This window comes from Ictidomys tridecemlineatus, chromosome 3 (assembly GCF_052094955.1).
Source record: "Ictidomys tridecemlineatus isolate mIctTri1 chromosome 3, mIctTri1.hap1, whole genome shotgun sequence".
NCBI lineage: Eukaryota > Metazoa > Chordata > Mammalia > Rodentia > Sciuridae > Ictidomys > Ictidomys tridecemlineatus.
In genome coordinates this window covers 149,294,664-149,317,468 of record NC_135479.1, presented here as the reverse complement: position 1 = coordinate 149,317,468, position 22,805 = coordinate 149,294,664, and the positions used below count along the sequence as shown (strand labels likewise).

The 22,805-nt window shown below is 35.5% G+C and overlaps 1 long non-coding RNA gene across 1 annotated transcript in view; it reads left to right on the top strand.

Annotated features, from left to right (window-relative positions):
* Positions 1 to 3,015: 3,015 nt before the first annotated feature.
* LOC144375877 (uncharacterized) overlaps positions 3,016 to 22,805 on the top strand; it is a 28,029-nt gene continuing 8,239 nt past the window's right edge. The window contains exon 1 of the long non-coding RNA XR_013435727.1: positions 3,016 to 3,108. This is a non-coding gene — a long non-coding RNA (uncharacterized LOC144375877). The remainder of the gene's footprint in view (positions 3,109 to 22,805) is intronic.

Below are 22,805 nucleotides of genomic sequence, written 5' to 3'. Positions count from 1 at the left end.
TGACCTCAGAATGCATTTTAGTGATATGGGGACCTTTATACTTTCCCCTCCTCCATGTTTAGACACCCTGAACTCTTTCTATCCCACAAAGGGTCAAATCCTCTTTGCTCTTTGGACCTTTGGTGTATCAGTTTTCCTGTTCCATGGTTCTTTGCCTGACCTCCTCAGGCTGCACCCTAATCTTCCCCCACCGTTTACTAATTGCTTCTAATTTCAAAATGATGTAAATTCTTTATATACAAAATGATGTTTTACTCAGCCATAAAGAAGAACAAAATAATGGCATGTGCTGGAATGGAGGGAACTGAACAGCATCATACTAAATGAAATAAGCCAGGCTCAGAAAGTCAAGGATCAAGTGCTTTCTCTCATATGTGGAAGCCAGAGCAAAATAAGGAGGAAACGGGAAATAAATCTCATGGAAATAGAAGATCAATGAAATAGAGGGAGGGGATTGAGTGGGAGGGAAGAAGTTTGAGAAAAGAGAGGAACTGCAGGATGAAATTGGCCAAATTAAGCTATGAAACCTGTATGAGTATACCACAGTGAATTCCACCTTTATGTATGTCTATAAAGCATCAATTAAAAAAAAACAATAAATATAAAGTAGGAAGAGTACAGGTAGGGGAGAAGAAGAGGGAGGGGAAGTAAAGAAGAAGTAATGGGGACAGAAATGGGGAAAATCATATTCCATACATGTATGATTATGGTGAATTGAACCCAACCATTATGTACAACTATAATTCACTAAGAAAACATTTTTTTAAAGTGGAAAAAATAATACAAATTCTAACCTTATTAAATATTTACTATACACCTGCCTCTGATCAGGTGTATAGCATTTTGCAGTTATTTTTTTTAAGTCCTTATAATTACTATCTGAGCTAAATAGTATTAATATAATTCCAGTTTTAAAATAAAACAGAATAGAAAGGTTAAATAACTTGCCCCCTCATATTCAGCTAAAATAAGGAAGAACTGGCCTTGAATGTAAATAGACTGACTTCAGAGTCCATGATTTTATCTGCTCAACTATATCATTTCCCAGATGAAGAATTTTTTTCATTAAAAAAATGCTAACATAGACTTAGTAAGGTACTCACAAAATACATATAGAAAAACATTTCTGAGAACTAAATGTGAGACAAAGTGTTTTTTGATTAATTTATAACTAATCAAGATTAATGAAGTGATACAAGTCCAAATGAAAAATTTTACTAATCATTAGAAGAAAATTCTATAAAAAAATGTTGATAGAATTAGAATAATAATTAGACTGCCAAAAAGACCCATTGTGAAATGTTAAAATTGGCATCAGTGAAATGGAAAATTTTCCTTAATTTTAAATATCATTACTTGCTGCAATGCTCACCTGATATAATGGTGGTCTGTCAAGAATTTTTTAAAAAGAAGAAAAGAAAAACTCTTTGTCTGAAACAACTCAACTTTTATCTAATTTGATACAGAATATAATTTTGTAAGGTTTTTTTTTAGGTTTTGGAAGTCTAAATTCCATGAGGATTGATAGAAGATGTGTCATTTTTTTTTTTTTAAATGAGTGTGTCATTTAAACTTCCCAAAATCTGAGTAAGGATCATTTGCAGGGACAACAGAAAGTGCAAATATCAGGACACTTACAGAATTGTTTGTACCTGTTGTCTTTTTTTTTTTCTTGCATTGCTGATAATGTGTCTGCTACTATATAGATCCAGGTGGGTGGGTTATGAAGAGCAGTCTATTCGCATTTTGGGTTGAACATTTTTGGAGTTGTTTATATGCCTGATTTAATGTAGTAGCATCTCTGCACCCACACATGTTTCTGGCCCTTTTCCAAAGTGGTGGAGCTGCTTCCCTGTACAATACCTCAGCTCCCACCACTAATGAAGGCAAAACCTCTGGCATTTCAGTCCTAATGCACCCACAAACACAGGTCGAGGTAAGTGTTCACAAAGTTTTATGCAAAATTTACAGTGCTATAAGAGGTCATGAACTATTAACCCTACAAGGGGTATTTTTGTGTTTACCACACAATGTTAGACTAATGATTTGGATAATAAGCCAGCAGTATGTAGTATCTGTACCTGAAAGTCATTTAAGTCTGAATTAACGAGTTTGCTTTTGAATACATAAAATTATTTTATAATCTTTTCCAAATCTCTCACTATCTACAAAGAAAAATCAGGAACCACTAATCCTTTTTTACATATCTCCTTCTCCCCCTCACTGTACTGAAGATTGAACCCATGGCCTTGTGGGTACCAGGAACACACTCTATCACTGAGCTATATCCCTAGGCCTGTTTCATATTGAAACAGGGTCTCATTAAATTGCAGGCTGGTCTTGAATGTGTAATTCTCCACCTTGGCCTCCAGAGTGTCTGGGATTACAGTTGTGTTCCAACTTGCTAGTTCCTATATACTTTGCAGACAGTTTTTAGTGATTCATGTCCCTTTAGCAATAAATACTGCCAAACTTCAAACAGCTTGTTATCCATAACCAGAAACAGAAATTAGCCCAACCAAACAGTACTGGTGTTAAGAACATCATCTTAAAACATAAGTGGAACCCAGATATATTGATGCTTAAAACTTTATTTGCTGTGTGCCTTGATGATCTTTGACGTTCCATGTCTACCAGGCTATAATCACTGCTCATCATCATCTTCCTCTGCTACTCCTAGCACTATCTATGACTAGGCTTCTGGGTAAAACTAGGGTTCAGCTTTATTTTCCAGTGATTAAGGGACCAGCATTTGCAATCAGACAGAGATGGGTTGGCTCCAACCACTTAATGTTTGTGTAATCTTAAAGAAGTTACTTAAGTATTTTGTACTTCAATTTCTTTTTATTATTAATATTTGCTTATTTGTTTTGCAACTAGGAGTTAGCATTTACTCAATGCTTAATATGTGCCAGGGATTCTTTGAAGTTCATTAAACTGACTCATACAAGCCTTCTGAGGATAATTGGAGGTTGTAATTTTCCAAGTGGGAGAGGTAAGTAGGAACCATATCACTAAGGGCTCAGCCATAATATTAAAGAATTGGGACATGGACAGGCCTTGAGGTTTAACAATATCATCCTGACCACCTTCTAATGGAAGAACACGGTGAGTCTCTGGATATGCCAGCTATCTAAACAGAAATTTAAATCACTATCAGACAACAATACCTGAGTGGTAGGAATGTTGTGTTTTTTATCATATTACAACAGCCAAGGTGGTTGCTAATAGCGGGGCACTGGATACAGATTTGATTGGATAACTTTTGAGAAATTACATGTCCAGTGAGAATTTTATTTACCATAATTTAAGAAATTTTCTATTACTGGATAGTTCTTTCTAATTTCTTGACTATTTTATAATAATGTTGAAATGAGCATTCTTGATTTAAACCTTCAACAACATTTTCATTTATTCACATATAGAAACTCAGCAATGGTATATTGTTTAACAGCATAAATATTTTTAAGGCTTACAATACAAGGCACTGAAAAAAAGGATATTCCAATTTCACTTTACCTAGCAAAGACTTGAAAGTGCCTGATTCTTAACATCCTCAGCACAGTTGGATTATCCATACATTTGATAATTATTGCATGAATAATTAATTTGCAATTACTTCATGAAATACAGAAAGATGGGCTTGTATATTATCTGAGTTACCTTTGTTAAATGCCTGAAATCATGTCCTCTGTCCAGTATAAGATGGTTTATTGATTTTCCTGTTACTTTTAATTTGTAATGAAAATATTTAGGCCATGGCTTTACATGTGGGACAATTTTGGCTATATCTTGTAAATTAATTTGCTGTTTTAATTGTCATTTTTCTTTTAAAATGATATGTTGTGCTATATTCAGTGGCTGGAGTGAAATCTTTGTTTCTCCTCCTTTGGGCAGTATATTACTACTGAATTGTAACATGTTTTATGAATTAATATCATCATCTCTGTTTTATGTTTCAAAAAATATTTTGTTTGACATTTACCTTTTACTTATTATTCATAGAAATTGTTGACATTCATTTATATTTTTATTTCCATGTTGTTCCTTCTGTTTTCATAGTTTCTATTTTTCTGACATCATAAATCAATACACAAGTTATTGTATTTCATTTTATTCTTCTTTGATAATAAAAACATTTAAGCTACAGCCTTCCTATTAAGTTAATTTTTGTTTTTTTAATATAATTTACTGTTATTTTATTATCATTATATTCTCAAAATATATGCAACGCAGACATTAAGAGCTAGAGTTTCATAAGTCCCATAATTCAAACTCTGGTCTCTTAGGAGCTGTCTCTCAGTACTAGTTTCTTAACCCTTCTATACCTTGCTTTTATCATACAAAATAAATAGCAATGATAGTATCTACCCCATAGAATGTGCAAATATTTAGAAGAATCTACCCTGTCAAGGCACTGACCTGGATGCTTGGCTGGAAGACAAGCCACACCCCTGCCCTCGTGGAGCTTACATTCTAGTGGGGCCTGGAAATGAACAAATAAACACACAAATATGTCACCTAATGTCAGGAAGTGAGTTAGTGCTTAGAAGAAAACATAAATCATGGTAAGGATGTATGTATAGCCCTGGGCAGATATTCTAAATAAATGATTATGGGTTATAATATATAATGTATCTAAAGTACTTTGTCCAGTGCCTGACATATAATGAATACTTAACAAATGTTAGGAATTATGAATTGCAATTTAACTTTCCTCTTAAACTCTGAAGTTATTCTCGGGAATATTTTGTCAGTGTGTTTGTTTTAATGTTATGTGATAAGATTACATAGGCAGATTTTTTTTTAATTTTTAGTTTTTTTGCCAATTTTATGCAGAAAATGTAGCCTATATCTTCTGTATTTTAAAATTTTTAAATATTTACTTAAAAAATAGAATAAAGGCTAAAAAGTTCAAATCTTCTGTATAATGACTAACAAGTTAACTAACTATGTATTTATGTTTTTACTCAATAGGTAATTTATATTAAATATATTATTTAAAAGATCATCTCTTTTGTTATTTGTTATATAAAGGACTTACAGAGATTTGTGTTCCTGATCTCTTCATCTTTATAATAATTTTTGGTTTAAATATTTCTCTATAGTTATTGTTAGGCACAAATCTTTTTCATTCATACCTTTATTTTGGACTGTATCATTTATCAGAATGAAATGGTGTTTTGTGCCCTTCACTGTCTTGTTTGGGTTGATATTCTTTGAGAACCTCTTGATACAGATTTTACTATTATCAAAGAAATGCACAATTTTCCTTTGTCTTTGTTTGAACTTTTAAGATCTTCTCTTCTGTTTTTGAGTTTGCCGGATACTAATCTGTGTTTTCATCTCTTTGGTGCCATTGTGTTTTAAGTGCATCTCTTCTAAGTAGCAGAGTTTTTTGGTGTGTTTATGTGTGTGTGTGTGTGTGTGTGTGTGTGTGTGTGTGTGTTTTAAGCATAATTGAGAATCTTTTAGAAGCTTTTTTGTTACTGTGCAGGTTCTATGTTGCTGTTTGTTTTTTTTCTTTTTTTGTAAGTTGGGTTGCCTTCAACTTGTTTTTAAATTCAACCGACACATTGAGTAAAAACACAAACATGTGCATGCCTGAGTGTACACACACATTTTTCTATAATTACTATCATGAAATAATTCAGATTTACTCCTTAGACTTCAGATCACTCGTTCCTTCTGTTTACCCAGTGATAACCTGACCTGTGCCACATCCTTTAGTTTAATATATGCTAAATTAGGAAGGCTCTCCAGCTTAGTCTAATAGATACCATCATAATGACAATTCCTCTATGACAATTTTTTTACCATATCCTAGATGCCTGCTAAGACAAGAAATTTGCTTCTCTGGTTAAAGCAAAGGTGCATAGGCTTTGTGCAAGCGTTCAACAACAGTGATTATTAAGCCACATACACATATCAATTTTGAAAAGATATAGATTATTATTTACTGCATGAGGATATAAGCACAGAGTGACAGCTGCCCCATGTTATACTTCCATTACATCTCCCTGCACCACCTAGAAATGCTCATCATTCAAAAGTTAGTGAAACAACTCAAAGGTAAATCTTGCTGCATGAATAATATTGATAGAATATAATACTTTCATAGTCATTATCCGAGAAATTCATTTGATGTGCATCTATCTGTAATAAATAATTAGCAACCCCTATATGATGCAACTCATAGGTAATAACTTGAATCATATATGTACATACATGTCTATTCTTTGTATACCATTTTTGGCACCCCCTAGTTAATTTTCAGGTAAACACAATATAAATCCAAGTAAGTGAGAATAATATTGACCAAGACAAATATAAGACATTGATCTGGGCCAAAACCATAGGCAATAAAAAGCAAACATACAAACAACAACAATAAGAACTTCCCCACAAACCATTCTAGGTTAACAATAATGCTTCAGTTAATATATTGCAGGTATTATAGTTGTGCACTGTATTTCTTTCTTTATTCTTTTTTTTTTTTTGAGAGAGAGTTTTTTAATATTTATTTTTTAGTTTTCAGCGGACACAACATCTTTATTTATATGTGGTGCTGAGGATAGAACCCAGTGCCATGCGTGTGCCAGGCTAGCGCGCTACTGCTTGAGCCACATCCCCAGCCCCTCACTGTATTTCTTAATTCACTTAATTGTGGTAAGTATTCTGATTACCCTACAAGTTTTATCCAATCCTCAATCTTGACTGTCTATTTCACCATCTTTATGGTATTCAAAGCTTTTCTAGTATTTGCTAGGAATGAATAACTTAGACTCCTTCTTATAGGGAAAAAAAAAAGAAGACATTTCTCAAGATTCTGACTAGTGGAAAGGACTTTCTAATAAAGAGACTTCATCCTGATCCACTAAAGAATTGTTGCACTTGGGATGGAGAAAAAAATAGATTGTGAAATAAAATCTTAGCACATAGGAACACAGGTGAATTTTATCAGAAAAGGATACATTTTCCATGATTTTATGTATTACTATCAATGAATCAACACCTAGGGGATTATTTCAATATGCCCTGGTGGCGGGCGGGGTGGGAGGGCAGGAAAAACTCAGAGAGTATCATTAACTTAAATTTAAGTAAAATTGTAATTGTAGAAATACTGAAATTTTTGAAATTGAAATGTGTACAACTAGCTCCCTGGCCCCCTTTCTGGGAGCCTAATTAGAACCATATCAGTGTTGCTAATATAATGCCCTTCTATCTCCATAAGAGATGTTGATGGAGAAAGAAAGACCAAAGTCTTTAGGAGACTTTCAATGGTCAAAAAGGACAGCCAATGGGGCATAGGGTTGTGAAATAAAATGCAGGACATTAGGTTAAATTTGAATTTCAAATAACAATAAATAATTATTAGTATGATTATATTCTGTGCAATTCATGGTTCATCTGAAATTCAAATTTAACTTGGCACTCTGCATTTTTTATTTGCTAAATCTGGAAATGCTATTCAGGAAGCTTTCAGAGACAGGGAGACCTCAAGTAGCTTGGAGTTCTCATTATTCTCCCAAATAAAATATTTTCATTACTTTGAATACTTCCAACTTCACTTCTTAACTATCATTATAAAATTTGATTTGTCCTGCAAGAGCAAGGGTTTTTTTCTCCCCTCTAAATTGATAAAATATTCTTAATCTATTCTGAAATGTCCTTTCATTTGTGAGATTATCATGTGCTCTCTCATCAGTATTTTAATATGAGAATCACTGCCAGAACTTAAATTCATCAAGTTCTTACAAATAGTAGCTTCAAGCACATTTAAAAGAGTTAATGTACAAAGGGAAAAAAATACTAGATGATAACTGACCAGATATACAAGGGAAGACAGGAAGAAAGAAAAAAAATTGGTAATTAAAAAAAGAAGAAAATAGTAAGTGTTTGGATCTGACCATTATGGTGTTTCGATTTTCCTGTGAGTAAATTAAAATTGAGTAAACTCACTGCATTTGCATATTTAGCTCAATCTAAGGATTTTCATGGCTTCTTTCTAATTCTTCCAGACTCATTCCCTTGTGTATTTCTAAAGCTTTAAGATAAATGTACCCGTTTATCTTGTCACTTCGACAATTTCAATTGAAAGGCCTTTTAACTGATGTCAGTAAGAAAACTACAGCTATTTGTAAAAAGAATTTGAGTGAGGCAGTTTGAAAGCTCCCTTGCTCACTTTTCCCCCAAATGGGGGATAGTTGCCTCTGTTTGGCAAAAGGAAAATGTTAAATATGCTCCAAGTCTCATAATGTAAATGTGAACAATGGGCCCCCCAAGTGTGTGTGCACATGTGCACACATAAGGTTGGGGTTCAGGCCATGGCATTAGACTCCTTTAGGTAATTGGAAGCATAAAATTTACTTCACTAAAATCCCAAAGATAGGGGTGACAGATTCCTATGTAAAGATCCTTAATCAATAGTTTCAAAGGAGGGAATGAAATACTTGAATGGGGTTCCCTAATCTCCAGTCAGCCGATGAACTTCTAGCCCTCACACCGTGATGTTGATCTCCTAATGCTGTTTTGGTGTTTGTGCTCCTGGCAGCTAAAACCCACCTGTGGCTTCAAAGAACATCTCCTACAAGTGAAGCCAGCTGGTCTTTCATCTGCTTCTCCTTCTGGGAAATGGAGGGAGATGTTCTGGCTTCCCTGAACCACTACCGATTTCTAGTTGTTAACATACATCGGGGAGTCTCCAGAATGCCAGGCTTGCCTCTTGGCATGGCTGTTTACAATTATGCATGTCTCCTGTTTGGTTCTTTTAGGAGAGCACAGGGAATGTCAATAGAATTGTAGGTCAACTGACTCTGGCCTGGCATGCTCAAGTTCATCTTAACATGGGCAGAAACATGCTTTAAATTCAGGGAGTTGGAGCATCATGTGGCTACGCTGTGGATCCTTTTGATTGGACACTGTTTGGGGTTAATTCACTTATACTTCTCTAGTCCCAATAGTAAGGATAACAGTGCTAAAAGGATTGTAGAGATATCTAGCTACCTGACCTTGAGGACACCACTTTAATTTCAGAATGGCTATTGCATTCATGGTAAAATAAGGGAAATAGTTTGATTAGCGTGACTTATAGTAACTCTCCACCACTCTCTGAGGGAACTTATTTGGTTCCAGTAGCAGAAAAGCAACCACACTGGCTAACCCACATGTAGAGGGTTATTTTTTTCTCACATAATAAGAAACATGGGAGTTAGGTAGTGATGCTGGCACAGAAGCTCCCCGATGCCAGCAAGGAGTAATGCTCCAATATTTCTGCTCAGTGACCGACTGTGGTTTCATGATTTTCACCTGTGATTTCCAGATAGTTGCTCTGTCTGTAACAATTGCGTCTAGGCAGAAAGGTCAAAAGGCAGATTTCAGATGAACATACCCGCTTGGTAAAAGCTTACCTTAAAGTTTCACCCTAAAACTTATATCTAATTAGTCATAATTATGTCACAGACTCATCCATAGCAGCAAGAAAGGTTGAAAAATTTACACGTTAAATTGGGTTCATAGCCACCCACATGAACAATGGATTCTCTTAATATGAAGGGAAGAAGAGACACTGGGTAGTCAATCTGAGCAGAATATGCTGTAATTTTTTTAAGATTCTGTATTTCTTATCATTTTACTGCCTTTACACAATGAATCTTTTTAAAATGTTGAGAATATTTTTTTTTAAGTTGAAGAGAATTCCTGCAATTTAGAGACCAGTTAGCCTGCTTGAGGAAGAATGGTTCTGGAATGTTGACCTCCTAACCCTCCCAGGATGTCTCTCACTAGTACACTTTGTCTTTTTCTTGGCTAGAATTATTTTTTTCTTCTCTCCTTCCTGTGCTTATTCACTCGACCTCTCTTCTTTCTTTCCGCATCAGAGTTTTCTTAACTGATAAACCTTTTGGGGGAAATTTTTTTTTAATAACTTGTAAAACTTGGATGGTTAATAACTTACTTGTAATAACATTCAAATCCTCTAATTGGCTGTCTTCCATTCAAGACATGCTCCTTTTAATTACATTCACCTTTCCAAGACTGAACTACTTAAATTCCTTACATCTATAATTTCATTGTTTAATAATGAAAACTTTCCTCTCTTCCACCATTTCAGGGAGATTTTCTTCCTGTGTTCTTCACTGATAGGTTGTTATTTACAACTCTTCATGCCCTTTTTTTGCATAAGAATTACTTACACATGTCCTTTTTTATGTGACTTCCTGGTATCCCCCCATAGTGGGCAGAGTACATTTTCCCTCCCCAGTGCTGATAAATTTAGCCACATGTATGATTTTTACCAAGGAAATGTAGGTGAAAGTAAAAGCATTGGAGTTCTAAGTGGGTCTTCAAGAGGCTTCGTGTTTCCTTTTGCTCTCTTATGCTCCAGTCACCCATCAAGAAACTACTCCTACACAGTCACTCAGCCAAAGCAACAAATGAAAAAGGCCTGTGATTAACCTGGAGCCTGAATCTAAATCCAGGTGTCCCTCACCCTGAGCAGGATTGCTCCAGCATCCATCCCCAAAGAACTTATAGCTTATTTATACACTATTCATCTTTGGGGATAATTTGATTCACAGCATGATAGTGGCAATACCTGAGTAATTCAATTTGCATAGGGGACCTGTGCCTACTTCAGGGCATTCATGGTTGGGATTAGTGGTCATAAAAGCTGATAGGTAACTTGGTAAAGGCAAATGGCCTTTATAACTGTGGTAATTTCAGAGGGATTCGTGAAATATCTTGAAATTCTAGGGTTTCTTCTAGGAACAATCACAATGGGAAATGGAGGTCGGCCTTAGGAAGGAGACCATTACCCAGGATTTGTTCACTCCTGCTAGTTCAACTGCTATAACTTTTAGACTCATGCATCTCTTTCCTATTAAATGTGGTTCTTCTGTCCTAATTGGTGAACACAACTGAAGTACCCAGACCTGGTAGATTTTTTCAGAAACTGTAAGGAAACTTTAAAGAAAGATGCTATGGGGACTTGAGGTACTATAATCATAAATAATTTCACCACATTACTTGGCTTCCAGAAAAGGGCAGTTGAGGACTTTCAAGGAAACTGAAGTTGCTGTCTTCTCTAAAACTGAGAAGTGCACCTTGGCACCAACATAACCATCTCCTCTATTTAGCCCAGATCCTGGATGTACTTAAGGGCATGCAATAAAAAACTCTTAACACCCCTGGCTCCTTACCATTGTGGCAGGCACCCACCTGGGAAACAGACACATCTTTGGTTCTGTTATCGACCAGCAGGGACCAAACACTGGATTGCTAGCAGCAGCCTGGAAAGAGTTGGGGAAGAAAAGTTTCCTCAGAAGCCCAAGTTGGCCGCCCGTGTTGGTGGCATGAGGAAATCCTGAGAGACCCCCTCCAATCCTTGTCACTACAATTTCTCTACCCGAAGTAAAATAAACCAGACAGCAACTGCATCTGGTCACCCTCAGAGGGACAGCGGCTGCAGCTGGTTTCTCTCCCGCAGGGCTTTTCCGTGATACGGTGCCCACTCTGGCACCTAGACAGCTGGCAACCTTTCCTGAGAACTTCTTAGAATTCTATTTTCTGTGCTCTGAAGCTTGCTGCTGTTTGTAATTACCCAGTGACCAGTGGAGGCTTCAGGCAGGAAATGTATGTGGTTGAGTAAGCCCTCTGAAAGCATGAGCTTCCCTCCAGTGAAAGGTGGCTTGCTGTGAAGTCAAGGTAGCTGGAGAGCCTTCTTGAGAAAGTGTCTCATACTCTGATTTTTAGCATGGCTGGAAAAACAAAACAAAACATGGAAGCATTGTACATTTCCTACTAGAAAACAGTCAAGCATTTTTTGCTCTAAGATCTAGACTTAGAGCAATACCCAGCTTTTTTTTAGACAAAGAAGTTTCTAAGTAAATCTGAATCACTGAGATGAGAGGCTTCTGTGTATTATGGTCTAGATTAACAGTTCACAAACTTGAAGTCTTTGGGGGAAGAGGAAGACCACAGAAATACCCAATGCTGACCAGGTCAGAAAATTGTAGCTGGCCCCTGGCTTTCTGGGAGACGGTGGGAAATAGGAGAGTCTGGGCAAACTGGAGAGTTTATTCCATGCCTAAAGGGTATTGATGCCACTAGGTTCCATCTGCCTGTTGCTATTTGGGAACACAAACCTCTTTTCTGGAACAGGAAGCAACAGCTGAAACAATACCCATGGGCATTGAAAGGCAGAGGTTTCCTTCTCCCCTATCTGGTGACTAAATAAGCCTTCCAGGATTCCTATAGAAGAGATGCACAGAAAATCTTTGCAAGATGACTAATGTCATATGGTTCTAAAAGTTTGGGTCATTTGATGACTGCACCGGAAACTAATAATTTCATCCAATAAATTATAGGAGCTTGTACTAGAACATTGGGGATATTACTAGTGAATTTTCAACAATGAAATTGCTATCCTCAGATATATACACCCTATGAGTTTTGAGTTGTTTCTGTCAAAGAGAATTATGAAAAGAAGGAACTGGAGAATGAGTATAGATAAAGGAGACAAATGGATGAAAGAAAATTTGTTTTGCAGTGATGTGCTAGGAAACATAAGGGAATATAGAAGAGGAAAATATCTCTATGTCAGATCTGTGCTCTGGTGGTTTGTAAGGAGGCAGAGGGCTGAGGACTATGTAAAAGGTATGTATAGAAGTTCAGTGAGAAGACACAGATTTTGTAGTTTCAAATCACACAGTCAAGTAGCTCTTGAATATATGATTGCAGAACCAGAAAGAACGAGGAAAAGTCTTGCTTACTATATTATGTATATGAATGATATTTATTGGGGAAAGTGATCCAGAAATATGTGTAGGAAGAAAGGACCATAAATAGGAATTAAGAAAAAATGCACTGTTCATAATTTAAGATTTTTAATGCAATTAATTTTACTTTTATTTAGAGAACTAGCTTTCCTTATTATTATTATTTTGTACCAGCAGTTATGGAAAACCACAGAAACCAAATTATACTGTTTTGATTAGAAACTAATTTATTTGAAGGATATTGGAGAGCTCACAATATCATCAGGAATGCCACAGAGCCCAGTTAAGAAAAGGAAGAGGAAAAAAGGAAGTAAGATGCATCCAAGAACCTCCTTACAACATCCCCAGAGTCCTCCGAAGGTGCAGGCTCCCTGCTACACCACAGTTCAGGTTCCATAGCTGTCGCAGCACAGCCTCCAGGCATGTCCCAATCTTTATTTTACTTCCTTGAGATTCAAAGTGTCTGGAGGCAGCACCTCCTTGGTCAAGGTTAGTGTGATTTTCTGCATCTTAACTGATCTTTAAATTTCATAATGGGAGGGAAGCTTCTGACACATTAAAATTAAGTAAATACACAGAGAAAATAGATTATTGTTTTCCAAGGGATTAAGGGAGAATAGAACTGAGACTAATAGGCAAACTTTTTTTTTTTCCAGGGTGGGGCATAATTGAAATGCTCTGGAATTATCTAGGGGTGATCATTGCTCAACAGAGTGAATGTATTTTCAAAAGCCCATTGACAATACAATTTCAAATGGTGGATTTCAAGTTATATAAATTGCATATGGACTTAAAAAGGAGGAAGAGAGGCAATGCAGTCATTAAAAAAAAGAATAGGCTGCTATGAAAATAGTATGCAAAAAGTAGGAAACTTGTTCTAGAAATTCAAAATTTGAAGAAAGAAAACTAAAAATCAACTCATTGGCAAATCAATAAGTTGACTCCATCTTAAGACTGATTTATTAAAACAATGGACAGAGTTAAAAATATGACATATATAACAAAAGGAATGTGAAGGAATATTTAAGAGGTAATATTTAAGAGGTGATAAATAGTTCAAAAGAACAAATTTACCAAAAACATTAATGTTCAAGCTGTGGAAGTAGCCTATTAGTGGATCTTTGTTGTGAACTGAATTGTATTCCTCAAAATCTATACATGGACTCCTAATGCCCAAGGTGATAATATTCAGAGAGGGAGACTTTAGAAGATAATTAGATCATGAGCCCTTATGTGGGGATTAGTGCCCTTAAAAAAGGAGACAGGAATCTGTGTGTGGTGCTGCATATCTGTAATCCCAGTGAATTGAGAGGCTGAGGCAAAGGAATTGCAAATAGCCAGCTTTATCAACTTAGCGAAATCTTATCTCAAAAAAAAAAAAAAACAATTAAATGATGGGATTTAACTCAGTGGTAGAGCAGACCTGGGTTCAACCCCAGTACCACACACAGAAGAAAAGATGCAAGAGATGTCTCTTTCTCTCTCAGTTATGTGAGGCTATAGCACAGAGGTCACCATTCATGTGCCAAAAAGGCGCCCTTCCCAGAAACTGGCATGCTATCACTCAGATCCTGGGATTTCCAGCTTCCAGAATTCTGAGAAATAAATTTCTGTTGTTCAAGTCACCCAGTCTGATATCTTATTAAAGCACCATAAGCATACTAATATGGCCAAGATATCAATCTAGACTTTAATAATCAGCATTAAAAAGAAAGAAAAACAAGAATGCTAGCTAGCTAATAGATCAGTGCTATAGTTTGTTTGTTTGCTATGCTACCCAGGTAGGCCTTGAACATGCTCGGCCTCCTGAGTAGTGAGGACATAGGCACACACCACAATGCCCAGCTATGGTGCTATGATTTAAATAGGTATGTTCCCACCAAAATTTATGTTGCAGCTTAATTCTTCATCTATTGAGAGGTGATAAGATCTTTAAAAGGCATGTGGATCATAAGAAATCCTCTCTTATAAAGGAATGAATACCATCCCCTGGGAATGTGATCTCACTTTCCTTAAACTGAATTCGTTACTACAAGAGTTGGTTTTTGTAAAATCATGTGTTTTGCACCTTCTACATAAACTTGCTTACCCTTTTCCTTTTCTGCCGTATTATGGTGCGGCATGAGACCCTCAAAATCTGAACAGATGCCAGCACCATTTGTACTTTGTAGCCTCCAGAATCATGAAATAAAATCAACTATTCTAATGTTTGTGAGTTATTTAGTCTCAGGTGTTCTATTATAGCAACAGAAAGCTGATTAAGACAATCAGAATGTAGCATATATAGTAGTAATACACATGTACATATTGAATAGTATGCATAATGTAATTCTTATGTTACATTGTGGTCAAATATTTGATAGTCAATAGTGATCTAATAAAATATCAATTGGGTAGAAAGTATGATAATAAAGATTAAAGTTCAAACAAATAATGAGAGATTATTTCCTCATATTGAAGAAAATCAGAATTCTGTTATGTTGAAGGACAAATTGAATACTCAAATAAAAATGGAAACACCTGCCACTAGGAGAAATTTCATAATTTTAAGGATAATTATACATACTCAACAACCTGGATATCAGAGGATAATACAGTATTCTCCTCAAGTTTTTTCTCCTTCTCGAGGAGAAAAAAGAGTCTAGACCAAAACTATATGCCTGAAAAATATCAATTGAATGGGAGAAAAAAATGAAAACACTTAATGACAGGCAAGAACTAGGTAGTTTAAAACCCACACATACTTTATGAATAAAAGAATTTATTCAAGAAGGTACTCTACCAAATGAAAAAAAAATAACCCAAGAAAGAGGACAACGTGGAATATATATTTAAGTGTGACCCAGAAGAAGGGGAAAAAAGCTTAAAAGCTTTGAAAAAGGATTTCATTAAAATTGGATGCTGAGACTATTACCTTACCACAGAGTTTAAATGACACTGGGTAACAATTCCTTTCCTAAGATAAACACATTTTCTGATTTTACAATGAATAATTGTACACATTTAAAAAACTGTGAATTATATGCAATGAATTTCAGTCTCTAGAAATCAATTGATTAAATATAAAAGACACATAGGTATAAGACCAATAAATATTAAGATAAATCTTAATGTAAATAGAATAACATAATAGAAAAAAATCACAGTTAAGAGAATAATGACGGAAAAAAAGGTCATTGCTCTAATACTCTCATTTTCATATGAGGAAATAGATAGAAACTGCCTAAAGTCAATAAATCACAACACAGGTTAAAGTCATAAAGGAAATAGCAATAAGATCCACTAAACATAACATCATAATCAAAAACGAGTAGAGGGAGCATAAACATTTTAACAATTGCTTATGCCAAAGCCTATATGAGGGGGGAATAGAGCTCTGTTTGTGATTCTAGCTCAGTGTTCTGAGGGGGTATGGAGTGAACTGATGACACTCATGGCCTCAGTGAAGGGGTGCCCCTGTGTCCAAGCCTTCTGGCCCCAAAATTTGCAGTCTTCTCCCACTCTGAATGAGCTTAAACATGTGACTTGCTTTTGGCCACTGGTTTCTTAGCAGAGTTAATGCAAGCAGAAACCTGAAAATACATTTTAGATTTCCCTTCCCTTTCTTGCTTCCTTTAATTGCCATGAGAACATGTGAAGTATGATATGATCACTATAAGTCCTTTTGATGATATTCATAAATATTATAAATAGGTCGCATGTCATTTAAGATATGTACATCTATAATAATATAAAAATATGTATAAGTATTTTTATATTATTATAGATGTACATATATGCCAAATTCAAGTCAATTGCTGTCCCTAAATAGAGAGCGGTCTTCTGCTGTATCTCAAATGCTTTGTAATTAAAAATGTAAATTGAGCATGATTAAAATTGATAAAATTATGTAATAAGTACATAGGTATGACATTTTTTCATAAAACTTTCTATATGTACATACACACACACACACACACACACACACACACACACACACACACAGGGGCATACCTCATGAAAATTTAAACTTATTCATACAGCAGATTGTCTAAGGAAGGAAGCTCCGAAAGAATAAGACTTCTGCCCATACAGTGTTGTGCCAGATATACTCTCCACTCTCACAAGTTAGTTGTATATTAAGAAAGACATACAAGGCAAATAAACATAAATAAATACATAATTAGCACCTTTATTAAGTGCTAAAAAAATGTGAGCAGCATTTGTTGATGCTGAAAGGCTAAGGAAGTGGTGTAATCAAGTTTGTCCATTCTGAGAATGAGGCATTTAAGCTGAAGCCCAAAGGATGAATAAAAATTAACCAAGAATAAAGTGAGGGAAAGATTCTTCTAGTTATAGGGAACATTGTTTGTAAAATCCATGATCAAATTCAAGAAACTGAAAAGACATTGTATTGATGAGCAGAGTGAAAAAGTGAAAGTCGAAAGACACAGGGAAGATGCTAGATCAAATGGGGACTTTTAGGCTATGATAAGAAATTTGAATTTTATCCTGGGAACCATGTAAAGCCATTGAAGTAGTTTAGGAAGGAACATGTGGTGATCCGATTTATGTATTTTGAAGATTACTTTGACTGCGAGGTAGAGAATTGATCTGACAGGGACAAGACCTTCAAGATAACAGTTTCAAACCACCAAAACTCATACAAGTATTAGGTATAATTTCTCACAAATCATCTTGGGCTAATAACTGGTCTCTGGAGGCATAGTACCTTGATAAGAGTAGAGACCTTTGAGATAAAGAACATTGAATTCAAATTTCAGCTCCACTACATATTAGTTCTGTAATCTTAGGAAATGATAATAATAGGCAACATTTACTTAATTCTTATTATATTATCAGACATTATGCTAAGAATTTTTATATTCATCTCATTGAATCCTCAGAACAACTCTATGGATTTAGGTGAAACATACTATCTCCACTTTAGCACATATGACAAAACTGAGACTTAAAATGTTTATTAACTCACTGATGCCATATGACTAATTGGTGAAATCAGGTTTTGAACTCAGGCAATCTTGAAACCCCATGATGTGCTATGCTACCTAATTCATCTCTAAATTAGGTATAAAGGAAAAAACTCACTGAAGTGATACAAAATTAAATCAAACAACTTATGTGAAGTTGCAAATTCAGTATTAGCAAAGCTGGTATTTCTGCATGTATTTAAATGAATAATACAACCATGCTTTCTTTTTAAAAGCAATGTCTTAAAATTTTCAAATTGTTATAGGTTCTCATGAATTACATAGTCCAATAAGCTAAGAGACATTGAGAAAATTAATGTCACGCTCCAACGCATCGTTTCCACTGGCAAAAGTCATAACTTTTCACTGACATCATTGCTCAGAAATCAGCCAACAACCATATCTGGAAAACACAAAGTAGAAATAAAGGTTGGTAATCATTCTGGCAATCTTCAATGGAAAGGCATAATAACAGAACTGAAGGGAACTGGATCAATGGTCAGCTGACAAAATGGAGGCCTATAAAGACAAATAAAGGGGACAGAAATAGGCATTTTCTTAATTCAATGCTATAATCAGTAAGATTCACAGATATGTGCAAATGTCACAAATAGGATTTCTGATGAGAAAGAAGTAACAATTTTGATCTTTCCCAGCGAAAATGCTGGGATCATCATGGTATCTATCACCAAAGTTTTTTTCTCTCTCTCTCTTCTTGACTGCTCTAAAATAGGACGAGCAACTGACCTCTGCCCCTTCTAAAATGATGCTACCTACTCTCATTTGCATATAATATTTTATGAATTGTTCAAAACCACAGAAAATGTGTTGCAACTCAATAATGATGAGTACAAATTATGATTGTTTCATGATCACTAAAGTCATATTGAATTTTGACTACATCTTGGTATTCTATATTCTTTGTACACCATAGAAATTAAAACCCAAGTAATGTGATCAGTCTAGGATTGATCATAATTGTAACCGTATCACCTAGCCCATTCATCCAAGGGCCTATTTTGGGATCTGAAAGCAGTCCGAAAATTTAGGCAAACCCATTTTCTATTCTGCATTTTCACAATCACCTTACTTTTCTATTATAGCCTATATGAGAAGAGACAAGAAGTATATAAGGACAATTGACCCTAATTAGTAAAACACTTGGAACTACAGATTGAAAAAAAAAGAAGAAGGATATGGAGATATTTGTAGATAAGCTCTCAGGCTTATATGAGAAAGGTAATAGTGACTCAAACTCTACATCTGGTTTTTGCCAGACAAATGTGATAAACACAAAGAAACACACAAAGGAAAAAGAATAAAATAATCGCTCCTTTTCTTACCTCCAGTTATAATGATTAGGAAAAAAAACATGAAAACCAAGATGAAAGATGAAGAATTCACTCAAGTACTGCAGAACAAAAGCAGAGACAGGAGTGGAAAGAAAAAGAAAAAAGTTTGCTTCACACTCAATGCTTTTCAAAACATAGCCCTTGACACGTCCCTTAACTCCTGCCTCAGGTACCATATTTGAAAAATATTATGTGCCTCATGAAGTTTGTTAAGATTCAAATGTGATAATGGGTAATGTATACACAGGTTTATAACAGTCTCTATACATAGTAGACACTCAATAAATGGTAGCTTTTACTATTATAATGTTATCATTACCATTGTTAATACATGTTGTTGAGGTCTCAAAGGCCACACAACATTGCTTTTAGCCTCTTGATACTTTCAAATTGTACAGTTCATGGACTGTAATGTGCTAAAGAAATGCTCCATGATTAATGAATTGTTGAACAAGTCAATATTTTTGCCAGTGGTTCCCAGAGTTAGCATATAGTAAGGAAGGATTTATGGTATTGACTCCATGTATAGTTAAAGCTCTTAAAGAGAAGGCAAGTAATCCAGATTTGCTTACTGAGAAAAGGTTTGATAGTTATGAGTCAAAAGAAAATCAGAGAGATCTTACCTACTAAGATTCCAGTGGAGTATATGGGATTTTGCTCTTTTATTCTGCCTGAAATAATATCCTTCATAACATTTAATGCAGAGTGCACCATAGTCATCTTCTTCATGTTGTGCAAGATTTTTATTGAGTATGTATTAGTCTGTTTTCCAATTCAATAACAAAATACTTGAAGCTGGATATTTATAAAGATAAAATTTTGGTTTACCTCATATATATGGAGATCCAAGATCATGATGCCAGGCTCTGCTCAGCTCTGGTGAAAGCCCCATATCATCTCAACGGTAATAGTCCATGAGAAAGAGACATATTAGATGGCAGAACAGGAAGAAAGAAAATCTGGGGAGGAGACGTTCTTGCTCTTTTGTAAAGACCCTCTCACAGGAAATAACCAGGATCTCATGAATACTACATCAAGTCCTAAAAGCAATGTCCCCAATGACCTGAAGACTTCCACTAGTCCCACCCCTGAAGCTTCTACTAACTCTTAACATCACCATACTGGGGACCCAGCTTCCAACATACAAATCCTTGGGGCACACACTTAAACCACGTGTAAACCATAGCAGAGTAATCATAATACTGTAAGCACTTTGAGGACAAAAAAAAACAACTTCACATTTGATTATATTTTCAGCTTACAACAAAGCCAACACCTAGTGGATGTTCATATGGCTGGGTGAATTTCTCTCATAATATCACTGAAAATAAGCCTTACACATACTAAATACATAGTGATCATGAGATCACTATGAACTAAGTATGACTATGAGATCACTATGAACTAACTATCACCATTGCCGTTTAACAGATGGGAAAACTGAGGGTGAGAAATTCAAGTCATTTGTGCAGCTATTAAATTTTCCAACCAAGACCAGATTATCAGATTCCAATCCCCAAACTATTTGCCACTTTAACCATGTCCCGTCTCTTTTGAGCTTGTGTCTTGCTACCTCTAAAGTGTTCTCTCCTGCCCATTAAAGTAGCCTCCTCTGTTTTTCTGATAACCACATCCTTCATCCTACTTTGTACTTACATACCCATTCATGTATCTGTTTTGTTTGTTTCCTCCCTCCTCCCCAAATAGATTGTTATTCCCTCAAAAATAGGGTTAAATTTGTCTTATTGTTAACTTCTAACCAGTGTCTCATAAAGTGCTTGTTACATAACAAGAGAACTTAAAAATAAGTGAACATGAGATGAAAGAATAAATGCAGGAATAATTAAATAAAGGTCAAAGGAACTATAAGTTTCTTAAAATAAGGACTGTGGCTATCCATCCTAATTTCCTCAGGATCTTGCATAAAGTCAACAAACATTTGTTGAATAAATGAATGTTCATGTCCCATCTGGGACATATCAAATCAGAAACCAGCAAAGTGGAAGCAACAATGTGTTTTAACAAGTATTCCAAAGGAGTCCTGGTTCTCAAACTAAGTGTAATCTGAGAAGTTGTTAAGGCAGGGATTCCTGACTTCACCCTGAGTGTTTCTGATTCAGAAGTTCTGGAAGGGGCCTGAGAATTTACATTTCTAACATGTTCCAATATTTTATTAATGCTACTGGCATAAACACCATAATTTGAGAACCATTGATATCGATTTTAGATATAAATCTAGAGTTGATTCCATATTTGAATCATCTAATAATTCAATATCCCGGCTATAGTCCAGGACATTTAATCAGAATGTCTAGGTATAGATTCATGTTTTTTAAAGTTCCTCAGATATTCCAGTATATAATCCAAATTTGAGAATCACTCTCATTCAGTGCTTCTCAAACTGAAGGTACACATTATTAATTAAATATTAGAGTGGGTCCCTTGCTCATCAATTGTAGTCTGTAGAGCAGTAGCGTGGATATCTACTGTAACATAGACCTCTAGTTCCACCTCACACCTTTGCTTTTTAACAAGACCCTTAGATGATTCTTTAGCACATTATCTTTAAGAATTTGAAGGCACTAAAGATATAAAATCCACTGGGGAAAAAAATCAGCATAATCCCAGACTCACCACTTAGTGTCAGATAGAAAGTGCTGTTCTTCAGGATTTCTGAGCTCTGCATGGTAGTCCTCTATTAATCCTCTGTAGGCCTTTGAATGTATCTGACATATGTGTTGGGTGTACAGATGTTGATCAACCCTCACACAAGTGCCGCTTTCTCCAAGTCCTTCTATTCCTGGTCTATTGCTGTTTATATTTTGCCCTGGTTTGTACACCATACCACTCTCCTTTCCATTCGCTCTAGATCTTAAATATTTGTAGTCCCTTTGTGGTACACCACCGAATACTATGATTTCTACAATTTTAGAAGAACAGTCTTCTCAGGGAATGAGATAATAGGTGGATGCTCCCATAGAAGAGGCAGACGCATTAAGATGAGATGAATATTCTTTCTTAATTCTACTAATGACTGAAACACAAGAACCAACACTCTTTTTATGCTCTCAGAACAGATGGAGAAAAATTTTAAACTGCCTCTCATGAGTCAGAAATCCAAGTACTATTCTAGATTCTGTGACTTTGGAAAGCTTGTTTATCTCAGCTCCAACTAGTCAAGTTGTAGAATAACTTTGCCTTTAAAAAAAGAGAAGTCATAGAAAGCAACAGTGCCAACAGCCAAATTCGCATTTTCCCTGTTACTCTGTGGGATAAAAATGGCTGGCTTGGCATCAGACTTCAGTTTTGGAGAAAAGGATGGAATGGAGTAAAGAAATTCTAAGCATTCTTCTCTAGATGTTAAAAAAAAAAAAAACAGCATGGATGGAAAAAAAAAAAAGAAAGAATAGAGTCTGTGCAGCACACAAAGGCACTGTAGCTGTGTCCCTGAAATGACAAAAGAGGAAGGAAATAATTGAGGATTATTGGGAAAGTCCTCCCTGAATAACTAAAGTCCCAAAAAGGAACGACAGTCATACTAAAGTATACAGTACTTTGCTTTTTATCTCATCTGATCACAAAGGTTTATGAAGGAACTAATACATGATTATGCCATTTTACAGATAGAAAAGCCTGAGGTAGCTGGGTATGGTGGCACAGACCTATAATTGACTTAGAGAGTCCCTGTCTCAATATAAAAAAAAAAA